General features: G+C 40.2%; 1 long non-coding RNA gene across 1 annotated transcript in view; it reads right to left on the bottom strand.

Moving 5' to 3' along the window:
• Positions 1 to 3,680: 3,680 nt before the first annotated feature.
• LOC148189242 (uncharacterized) overlaps positions 3,681 to 12,019 on the bottom strand; it is a 37,559-nt gene continuing 29,220 nt past the window's right edge. Inside the window, exon 3 of the long non-coding RNA XR_015777093.1 lies at positions 3,681 to 3,736. This is a non-coding gene — a long non-coding RNA (uncharacterized LOC148189242). The remainder of the gene's footprint in view (positions 3,737 to 12,019) is intronic.

Raw genomic sequence — 12,019 nt, 5'->3', positions numbered from 1 at the left:
GTCATAACTGCTAAACTTTTTCATATTACTTTCTAACTTGCTAAATAAAGCTTTTGCTTTTACTGTACTGAAGTCACTGTTTTATTTTGCAATGCAGTTATACTGTCCTATAAATGCAAAAGCCTATATCCTGACAGAAATATAAAAGTCATATCATATTTGACAATTCCAAAAAGGCATTCAGGAGGTAATATGCTTCGTTACTATTATGACCCATTTCCAAGAGAAATATTGTCTGCACATCAACAGCTTGTAAATTTTTTTAAGAAGACGGCGTCTCCCTTTCAGCAAACTAAAATTTTTCCTCCAAACCCTCCTCTGAGCAACTCTGCGGTCTCTGCCAGCTGAAATCCAGCCAGCAACCACAGGCAATGTCTTCTTCAATGTATCCTCCAGCAAGAGACAAGTGACACCATTGTGGAGAGGAAAGAGTCAAAACTGCGCTATATAGAGTTTTTGTCATTATTAGACAATCATTTATCTCATGGCGCCAGTTTTATAGCTGGTTACTATGAACGTACTATCAGACACCTGATAATAAATCCATAAATATTCAACTTTTCATGCCTTTTCAAGTTAAAGATTCCAAACACAGGAGCCAGCCAGGTGTGTAATACATGCTGGCAAGAATCAAACCAATTGTATGGTAAATTACCAAGTTGAATATGTGTACATGGTGTATGTATTTATGTGTATTGTGTGTTATGTATTCTATTTTACTTCCATACTTGTAGTGTATGGTGATTTTATGATACTGAAAGCTGTATATTTTAATTACTCTGTACATGTTAAAACCCAACTACAGCCAAATTTGTAGTAGCTATAAACATTCTGCAGCATATCAGTTTCATGCTCTATATACGTTAAATAGCATCATCTCTATCTGCAGATGCAGATTATGGGGAGACGCAGGGGATTGATGTTTAGACCATGTATACTGGTCCCCCCAGTAAAACAATTAAGTAGCAGTGGACTTTTATTTTGACAAAATTAAGAATATTTACACCATAAATTGGTGCAGAAAAGGCAAAAATTGGAATGGAAAATTTCACCAGAATGCAGGATATTAAGTGTTTGATACAAAAAACTTCTGGCGGAGGAGCACCAAATCCCCCAGTTTTATATTTGTGTGTCCGTGTGTGGACCCCCCAACTTCCAAATATTGAAACAAAACCCTTCTCTCTATCAAATAAAAATAAATTCAAAGTGGAATATCAACTGCTGCAAAGTCCTGGCAGAAAACAAATCAGCTCATGCTATTGATTAGTAGCAAAGGACAAGCTTGAATGTCCCTGTTAACCCCGTGCACTCAAATCAACCCGACTGTTTTCAGGGGGAAAAAAACAGAAGCGCAGGATCTCTCAGAACATAACAAAATGTTACACTGTACATAACGTTTCCTGTCTGCGACATTGCAGCTTTATCATCTCTTATTTATCCAGCTCCAAGACCAATTAACAAAAAGCACATTTGTTTAAGAATAAATTTGCACTCTGCCGATACAGGATCAGACCTGCTTTCCTGTTGCAGCTGATGCTCTCCTGTGAGAATGAATGCACACTTTCAGCACTGTGCAGCGCACAAAGGCCCACACTAGAAAGTTCCCAGTGTTCAGTGTGAGCAAGGCGATGTGGCATTCAGAAGGCCATCTGGCTGTATTATTTTACATATTCTTTCACCACAAAAACGTGGTGTTCTTGTGTTTCATGTGCTGCTTTGGCGATCTATTCTAACGAGAGAACGACAAGAGGGCATGGTTCCTCTTTCACAGGGTTATTTCCCAGAGCTGCGTAGAAACTGCAAATGTTTATCAACTCCCACTGGGCGTCAAGCACAAGAAGGCCAAAAGAGACAGTGAGGAAATCAGCTGCAGCTTATACAACCAAATCTCTCCACATGTAATAAGCAGCTGCAGAGGTGATCATTTAAAAAGAAAAAAAAATCAAAATGGCAAAATCTCTCTCTGTAGCTGCAGTAGCAATGTGATGATTCAAGAGACCTTTTGTATGTTCCCAAATCCCAGCACCAACCCCCCAGTGCACACAGTGTCCAAACAGCACTGTGTGGCACTGACATAACGTTCTCAGGCAGGAACAGCGGTGTGATTGGCCTCTTCACTTCTGTTTGTAATGGAAGAGATCCTCTTTAAGCACAGGACAGCCTGACCACTGCAACAATCTGTCTGGGCTGTCGTGTCAAGGCCAGGCTCCCAAGGCAGAGAGAGAAAAAAAAACAAAGACCTATAAAAACATGAAACAGTATAAGTGGACTGGGATAGTTGGCAGAGTTTCTCTTCTCCGCAGCAGGTGGTGATGTTCAGTGGAGGTCGCTGACCTCTGGCTTATGACCCGAGTTTGATCCCCACACTGAGTCACACACCGAGCTGTTGTTAACTATGGGCAGAGCAGTTTATTGGCTTTTTATGCTACCCAGTGAATACAAAGACTCCCAGCACTACACTTCCTTTCATATTCAATGCAATGAAAAATCCTTTTCCATGTTTTGCAATGAAAAAAAAAGCACAAAGTTTAGCAATATTGCAACAAGACGAGACCTTCTAGTCGTTCTGTGAGGCTTTACTAAATAATACCATCAAAATGCAAACATGCTCACAATGGCAATGCTTACAGGTTTAATGTTTACCATGCTCATCATCATAGTTGTATGTGTTTGCATGCTTAGGTGCCGTTTACATGGCAAAGGTTCTTGTATGAGTCTGCTTTGCCAAATTTACCAAGCTGCAGAAATAAAAGTAGCCCATGCTTTGCAACCAAGTCCACATTCTCATTTTCATCCAACAAAATTATTCAGGATCTTTGTTCTGCAGCCTTACAAAGTTGCATGCAGGTTGTCAGAATATGATCATGACCTCAGAGCCTGGGATGAGAAGGTCACAGAGCTTGCTAAAGCAGTGTTGTAGTCAAGACCACCTAAACCGAGTCATGACCAAGATCAGAGTACATTGAGACCATGAGAAGAAGTCCCACACTGCACAACACAAGTTTGATTTCTGTAAGTAAACAAATACAAACGCTAAGCAGCTGAAATCAACTTCAACCTCAAATACCATCTTTATTCAACGTTCCTTTTTTGCACAGGCAATTTACTGATAGCCCTGGTAGTGTGGTTTTAAGGGAGTGTCATAAGTTTTGCATGTATTTGGCCACTAACCAAATTGGATGAACAGAAATTTTGACCTGATGATGGCTCTAGATTTGAAAAAAATAAAAACAAAATAAGGGATAACTGTTAACATGGCAAACAAGATTAAAAGGCAACTCTGCTCATAACCCAGATCATTTATTGACTAAGAAGTTCCTTCTGGGATTGGTTTAATCTAGTGCTGACATTGCAAGGGCACTCCGACTTGTCAAACTTCCCTGAAGCAAAAATGAACCCACACTTATCAGAACAGAAGAAGTAATAAAGCACTTCAGGGTGTTTTACTGCGGAGCCAGTCTTACTGGAAGTGTCATGTGTCTTGTTCTTTCATAATCTATTATTGAATTATAAGAGAATAATACAGATTAAAGTGGTGGTTTCATGTGAATCAGCGACTCTAATCCACTGATTAAAATAAACGCAAGTTATATATGGTGCTATAATGTGGTTACTGACTGTGTTCTTAGCCGTCTCTCCTTTTTTTTGTTGTTTATCTACAAAGCTTACTCACCCTAAGTGACGCATCAACAGTTGGGCCCGTGACTAATGATGACAAAACAGGCTGCAGTTTCACCTGCATAGAAAAAAAGAGCATTAGTCAGACGGGAGACGTTGCACAGGTGTCACAGAGCAAACATGTTCATTTAAGTTAACAGCGAGTACTAAACCTAACACCCACTCTCTTTGACAATGTGGCTCACATGTGATTCAATAGACCGCAGGTGACATATTGTTCCGTTTCTTTGCTTTGACCGACGAGGGAAAAGAACAGCTACAGCATATATTAATGCAGTGATCACATCAGGTCAATGAGTCACTCAGGTGTACTTGAGACGAGTAAACAAGTACAAACTACATGTAATGGTAACAAAGCGGGACCTGGCTGCTGTCTAGCAGGATATACTTGTTACAATGTCATTGGGTCCTTATCATAAAGACTCTACTGTCATAACATTTCCCTCAGTTATACATGCAAACATAAGACGGAACAAAGAATACTGGTTGTTCAGGACAAGAGTGAAAGCCAAATAAATACCCGACATGTGCGCAGATAAGATCACATGTCGCTGCTCCTGTTGCAAGCTTTTCTTGAAAATCATCCAGCTTCGTCAGTAGAGATTTTTTACAACGGTTTTTCTGTAAAAGTGTTTGGTTTGATATCTGGTTTCCAGCCCAAAAAGGACATGGTGCTCCTCTTTAGGTGGATAATAGCATATCTAACAGAAAAGATACTATTTGATGCAATGGACATGTACTTTCCCATTTTATTTTCGATTCCTATTATTTTAAAAAGTGTGGTTTGCGGATCAATTTGTACTTGTTTTTGATTTTGCAAAGTCCATCAGATGTATATTGACTTCTGTCAAAAACACAGGAAAAAGTTTTAAGTTACAGGTTACAAATAAATTATCCAAAATTTTGCAAATAATTAAAAAAAACAAACAAAACGGGAAAGGGTTAAAAAAACAAAGAAGGGTTAAAAAACCAATAAATATATTAATTATAATTCAAGTTTTAACAAATTATATAATAATAATTAAAATAGTATTGTGAACATTTATCCTTAATTTTATTAACCATTATTAACTCAAAATACTTTATCTCTCTCTCTCTGTCTCTCTTTAAAAAAGGTAATTTTGCTTCTAACTTTTTTCCTAATTTCTTGTCAATTTGCTCATAGCCTTTTTAGCCACAAGAAAACTGATGTCCAGGTATCAAACGGTTAATTTAGCTTAGCATAAAGACAGGAAATAAGGGGAAACAGCTAGCTTGAAGTCTGAATGAACAAAATCCACCTGAGAGCACAACTAGAGCTCACAAATTTACATACTATCAAGCTTGTACAAAAACTTTATACTTCATAATAGAAAAGAATGACAAGTGTAATTATACATGGGGGGTAATATGTGGGGCTAATTCTTTGCTGTACATTGTACGTTGTTTCAGGATGCTCCATTATTTGCTTGGCAATGGCAACTTCAATAATTGCAAGACTGCAAGAAGTCATTGCGCCCAGCCAAGAAATAAGTCGTAAAACTTGTAAAACTGTCATGTTCACACAGATAATGTTATGTCTTAATTAGTGAGTTTCATAAGGTGCTGGGGATTTTGTTACCTGTGGGCAGAGCCAGACTAGTCACCCTTGTCTATATACATGTGCTGGCTTGGTTTGACTGGCTTTAACTCGGCGCATCAGTCCATCACAGCAGAGATTTGCATCTCAGGGCTACCCCATCCATTTTTAAGGTGTGTCTTTATCTGATGACACACTTGTAAACCAACGGAACATTTTCTGCCCACCCTGCTGATGTTATTTTGTTACTTCCTTGTACTGTTGTTGTTGAGTTTTTTAATTTTCTCTCAGTACTACATGAACGAATGATGGATGTCCATATCTAACTTTCTTAAAATGTCTCTGAAGCATACATGGATAGTGCTGCCGGGGCCTATCAGAACAACACTCCATCACAGTTTTTTTTTTTAAGCGAGTAAAATTACTACTAATAACAACATCACTAGGTCATGTGTCAAGCAAGAGATCCAATGAAAACAAATGGACTGGTCAAAGTTGACATTCTGATTCACGATGTCAACTCATGCATTGCAAGAAAACATTACATCACCAAAGTTGTCCGCATTGCTGTCAGTGAATTTTATTGTTTGCAGCGCTCAAATGTTCTTCCTAATTAGTTGCTGGCTATTTTCAGTGGGCTTTCCTTTGTTCAAAATATATACATGGTCATTTTGATGGAGTAGCTTTAAATATATAAAAAATCAGATTAAGATATGATTAAGATATTAAGAATATGCTCGGTTTACACGTATTTGTGCAAACAGCTTATATATTTAGGCCACGTTTAAACAAGAATGGCCCCACTGAAAATGCAAAGGTCTTTCTTGAGCATTTTTAAAATAATCCACGTTCATATGATATGTGATCATATACACGGACCCACAAAAACAACTGAAAACGCTGTAGTATGCATGCCAGGCCAGTAATTGGTGGTATAACTTAATAATGATACACCATAAAAGAACACCACGCACATGCACAAAGTTTGGCCATGACGTCACTGTTCTCACAGGATCCGTGCATTGCCCGTTTACACAGCAACAGACAACAGAAAGGGGTTGAGTTTTAAAAAAATCACACTCTGGAGCCTGGTTTCAAAGGTTTGCGTTTTCATGCCCCCAAAAAGCTGTTGTGAAGGAAAAGCCAAACCACAACAAAAGTTTAACGTTTCATGCAAGAAGCATTGCCATGTCAACGGCCCCTTAGACATGTGCATACATGTGCAAGCTGTTCATGTGGAGCAATCATATACTGTACATAGATAAGACTGTGTGCAAACAGTGACCTGCAGAGATATCTACTGTGAAGATACCATACAGATGAACCCACAAAAGCAGTCCAGCACAGTTTCTATAGATGGTGTTGTGCAGGTGTCTCTCTTCAGCAACAACAAGTAAGTTGAGACTGGAAGGAAGACGAGGAAGCTTTGTAAATTCTGATGGCACAAAGGAGCACTCAAAGGTGCTCTGTAAAGCACCTTGCAGGAAGGGGGGTGGAGGCTGAAAGGAGGGGTCGCTGCATCAGTTCACAGAAGGGTGGGAGGTTTTGTTTAAGCTGGAGTTCAATTTGGTCGTCATCCTCCCTCTGCTTGTGCCTCCAGGCTGTCCATGTTCAGCCACACAACAGAGGGAGGCTTTTTCACCAGTATGTTAATCCTGCCTGCCTCCCCCGCCTTGGTGCTGCCTCCTCAGCAAACCACCACAGAACAGTGCTGCCCAGCACTCATTGACAGAACATGTTGAATTGTTGCATGATTTGAAACCATTAGAGCCTTCTCAAGACTTGTTCCTATGACGTTAAAGTGACAACTGTCATGCATGTGGAGCTGAGTACGTAATCACAAGCTAAAATCAACGTCACTCCCTTGACCCGGGGCTGACGCTGAGCCATGACTATGTGCTGCCATCATTGTTCCTTCACATCACAGCATGGTGGCTTTGTCCGCTCCACACAATACAGCTCAAAAGAGCAAAGTGAAGCGGACACAGTTTTGTTTTTGCACCCATTTGTCGGTCAGTAGTGGCCCTATTCAGAATGCATTGATCAGTGCAATGGCTGGGGAGGGATGTGCCTCGCAGGCAGTGGTGAGGGGACCTGACTCTGAAATACACAATTCAGCTGGGTGGCGAGTCCGCAGGCGCTGCATTAACTCGCCGTGCTGATGCTATAGAGATGAGGGGTCTCTTTTCTAAGGCCATTCAACAGGAGCACTTATATTGCACGTCATCCACAAGGAATAATCCAGCATTGTGCTCAAGTCAATGCAAGACCGCACAAAATACACTGAAAATACATTGAGACATTGTAATAGCTATAGCAACTTGATGGGCTGCGACTGATATATATTTTCTTGATTAATCATTTAGTGAATAAAATATCTGATATCTTATCTGAGCCATGAGCTCAAGCTAATGTCTTCAAATCATATGTTTCATCAGACAAAGCCCCAAAATATTAAATGTATGGGAGAGGGGGGGTTGTTGTAAAGTTTCTGTCTGTATTTTGGAGCTTTTTTAAGCCAGTGTGTTCAAAGTGTGATAAAAACTAGTTACATTTTTAGCTGTCATATCTACAAGACTAACAATATTGCATGTTGCAATTCACCCCATTGTCCGAATTAGTTGTAACACAACCTCGGGGGCTTTAAGAAATTAGGATTGTGACAAAAACTTAAAATGCTGAAAGCTTTTTATTGATGTTTATGTTCCAGCGATGAACTAGCATTACTTACAGCTAGCAGCTAAAACATTAGCACTAGCAACTTGCATGAAAGATATCTACATAGACACATAATAAACATGATTTAAATTGCCTCACAAAGTGGCAATGCTATCACAAACATTATTGATGTAAAGAATAAGGAATAAACTAATCATGTGAGGAGTAAATTAGTTGATTTGTAGCTTGTTCCTGGTTAGAGAAATGTAAAGTGTTACATCAACTATCCCGTGTCACAACCATCCCCGGTCTCCCCTGTGACCTATAAAAGCCAAAAAAAAAAGCTTCCATTGCAGTTTTGTGAAAAATAGCTGTTTGGAATCACCTGAAATACCACCTCATGCGAGCATAAAAACTTTTTTTGCAATAAATGGACGTTTTTCAAAATGTACATGTTTCCATCGGATGGATGTTTATGATATTTATGGGAACTTGCCTACTGTACAGGTGTATACAACAGAATTTAGCTGCAGTACCCAAGCAGAGCTCAATAAGATAAGAATAAAAACTAAAATAAATAGTAAAAGGTAAAAAGCCATTAAATTAAAAAATAAAAAAAATAAAAAATCACAAACACTCAAGATCGCCCACCAGTTCAAACATACATGCTAAGTACCTACATATGCACAAAAAAGGGAATATTGCACAGATGTAAAGGTACTTCACAAGCAGAAGTCTAATGTGCTTTTGGTGCAGTGTTCTTTAGTGCAGAGTTCAGTCATTTTTATTAATAATATGAAGACTGTTTCAGCTCTGTAAAAACATGGTGGTTTATGTTCTCATATAGATACATGTCCGCTATACAGTCTGACCTCCTTTGCCAAAAAGCAGCCTGGTTTTATGAGTCTTCTGGGGTAATGCTTGACTATGAGTCTGCCTGTACTTTATGCTAGACTACTAATTACCCCTGGGTTACATAAATAAACATATGCACCCATGGCTCTGTGTCTAATTTGTCCTCACTCCAACTTTGAAAGTTCATCTCAGACTCAAGAGCGTTTGAGGCTAATCTTGGTTTCTTGTCTTTAATTTTATTATGGAATTCGATTGTAATTACATTAACAAATTTGCTCTGAGACGCATTATGATCGGTCTGCGATTTGGATAGAGGCTACCGACTTAAATCCTATGTGGCGCAGACAGAGTTCAAAAGGGAAAAAAATGGCGAGCTTGAATTTCAAAACATACGATTTCCAAAGAGGTACTGTTTCATCACATGGCTGTTTTTGCCGCCTCGACTAGAGTGCGCCTCTAATGTCATCGGGTTCACAAGTGGGCGAGGCTCCACACACAGAGCAGCACTGCACAACCTCCGCTCGGTGCATGAACCAGGCTGACCGCGGGGATGCGCGCAGAGGGGAGGGGGGGCCTGGGTGTGAATGGAAACGCGAGAAGTTGCAGCGTCTCCCTTAAAAAACTCCTCGGCGTGCGTCGTTTCGTAGCGCTCGCCGTAACGACACCGTTTACGGGGGGGCGACGCACGTTGTTTATCCTCGAATGACCCCAATGCTGAAGCGAGAACATCCCGTTCCTGAGATATTAATAGCACCCCTTGCGTCACCAAACTGTGGCGGACCGCTTTGCTAGACACGCAACGGAGCCACAAACTGTGCCAGCAACACATTTTCCTCCCAAAGCAAACGTGGTTATAAAACAGGTACTCATCATCATTCTCGAGCAGCTGTCTGCGGCTGCTCCAGCCAATGTGATCACCGCTTCTAAGTGTTACACACGTTGTTATTAAGGTGGTGAGAGCTGAGCCTCCGTGACAACAACACAGCCAGTGCGCAATTTTGGGAGTTTGGTGAGGGGCGATTTAGTTGCAGAATATGGGTCAGTCTGTCAGAAAGCAAATGCTGTAAAAGGTGCACAAAAGTCTGCACACGGCCCAACAATCCAGCACAGTTTTGCACTGGGAGGAGAGCCAATGTTGTTGATGAGCTGAAAGCATAGCCCACAATGCACAATAAGCCATATGTTAACTCAGTCCCTTCCCCCAATCTTGGAGCCAAGTGAGGCTAGAGCTACAGAGCCTGGCCTGCATAGCTCCAGAGGGAGGGAGGGGAGAGAGGTGGGAGGAGAGTTTCTGTTGCTATGTTCTCTGGGAGTCTCCTGTCTGGAGGATCTATGGGCTGGCTGATTTTGAGGGCTGACATGGCAATGTTGTATGTAGGTCAGCAACAGTAAAACAACTTAGGCAGCCTGAGAAAGCACACAGGAGGAGAAGTGTTTTCGTGCAATGTCTATTCTGTTGTACAAGTCTTTGCATATTACAAGTACGCAAAAAACAAACAAAACTGGATTGACAGATTATGTCTCACCCAGCCTGTGCACCCGGTCACACGGGTGGTGCAATTTTCTTATTTCATCCTTTCCATGCTGTGACTGCATAGCTCCTCCACACCTGCATCCACAAGTGCAAGAGTTGAGGCGTTCACCCCTGGATGATGCATTTTCCCAGATGCCAAATAAAACATCCTGTGGAATCATGAAAATTGCTAAAGAAGAAGTTTTGGCGTCGCAAAAGCTTTGTGTGAAAAAAAAGAAAAAAGATGTTGAAATAAACAATTGTAGCCCAAGATCCGCTTACTTGCCTTTTCTTGAGCTTCAGACTGTATACCACTCCTCATCAGACAAATATGTTTTCTCAATTGCCACTAATATGCAGATGTTCAAACTTTGCATGCCTCTTTTCCCCCATGTTGACTTAGAAGTTGAACTTGACAGTTCATTCTCCACCTCGGAAACAAAAACAAACTTAATCTGCTGATGAAAACCATGTGATAAGGTTGAAAGTAGATCAACCTTTAGCCAAGGTTGTTTTTCCATCTGCTGTTTCCAAGGTCAAGAATAAAGTGAGCTTAAAGGACTGATTGTGTCCTGAGCTTTATTTAACTGACTAGTTTGGGTAACTGCTTATTTTGAGTGACTATCATAAATCTCTTTTATGACCCCTTTTATGAAGCTTTAAGTGCTTCATAATCATCAAGGTACATGCTTCGCTTCAGGGAGTTTCTGTATTACGTCAGCTCGCTCTCAGCCAAACCCTGCTTCCTGTGAGTGTAAGGAAACCGTTTGTATTAAGGGAAATGATTTGATATGCGCAGAAAACGAAAACCTCAGCTGAAACATACAGGCCAAAAGTCTCAGGTGAAACTAATAGGATGAGACACCTGTATATGCAAATCAAGAATGTGTTACAATTGTATGACAGCTTAGTTTCTCATGAGGGGGAGGAGAGGACACCTCGGCAAGATGGCTGCTAAGCAGCAAACCAGCAAGACCAATAAGCACCATATTTTTTAAAGACACATCGAGACATTTCCAGCTGGGTTTGTTGTTTAAAAAAAAAAGGTATTTCTTTAATGACATGTCAGGACATGTCAGGTTTGTTGCAACAAAAGTGGGTATTTAAACGACATGTCAGAATATTTCCAGCCATGTTTGTTTTGACAAAAGCAGGTATTTTTTAATGACACATCAGGACATCATTTGCCAGGTTTGTTGCAAAAAAAATCAGGGTATTTTCCAATTACATATTTCCAGCCATGTATTTAATGCCCAAATGGGGTATTCTACACTAATACCTTATCTTTTCCTAAGTGGTTTTTGCACCTAAACCCTAGCCACAGGATAACCAAAGTGTTGTCACAACACAGACCTGAAAACTGAAGCATAAAGAAATATAAAGCCTCAATATATCCACTAAATATGATGTACAAATGTAACATATCGGTGGTTTGCAGAAATGTACAATGCCAAAATTTTGTTGTGGCGACTGGGCTGCAGAATGGTACTTTAACTCAAAACAAAGAATAACTTTGAGATCCTCATGAAATTCCTTGGCTTTGAACAATGCCTGGGTGGACAACGTGCTTGAATGATGGCTGAGTTCAGCAAGGTTAATGAATACCAAGACGACATGACTTCATGTGACTCAATTTTCATTGGCCTTATTTGATTAGCTGCATTTTGTATCCTTGAATTTCATTTCAGGTCCATTAGACTACAGTCACATCTATAACTGTAACACAGCTGAAGAGCATTTTTTTTTTTGATAATTCG

This window comes from Plectropomus leopardus, chromosome 7 (genome assembly GCF_026936395.1).
Source record: "Plectropomus leopardus strain MGB_pleo_1.0 chromosome 7, ASM2693639v1, whole genome shotgun sequence".
NCBI lineage: Eukaryota > Metazoa > Chordata > Actinopteri > Perciformes > Serranidae > Plectropomus > Plectropomus leopardus.
This window is presented reverse-complemented; position numbering and strand designations above follow the sequence as displayed.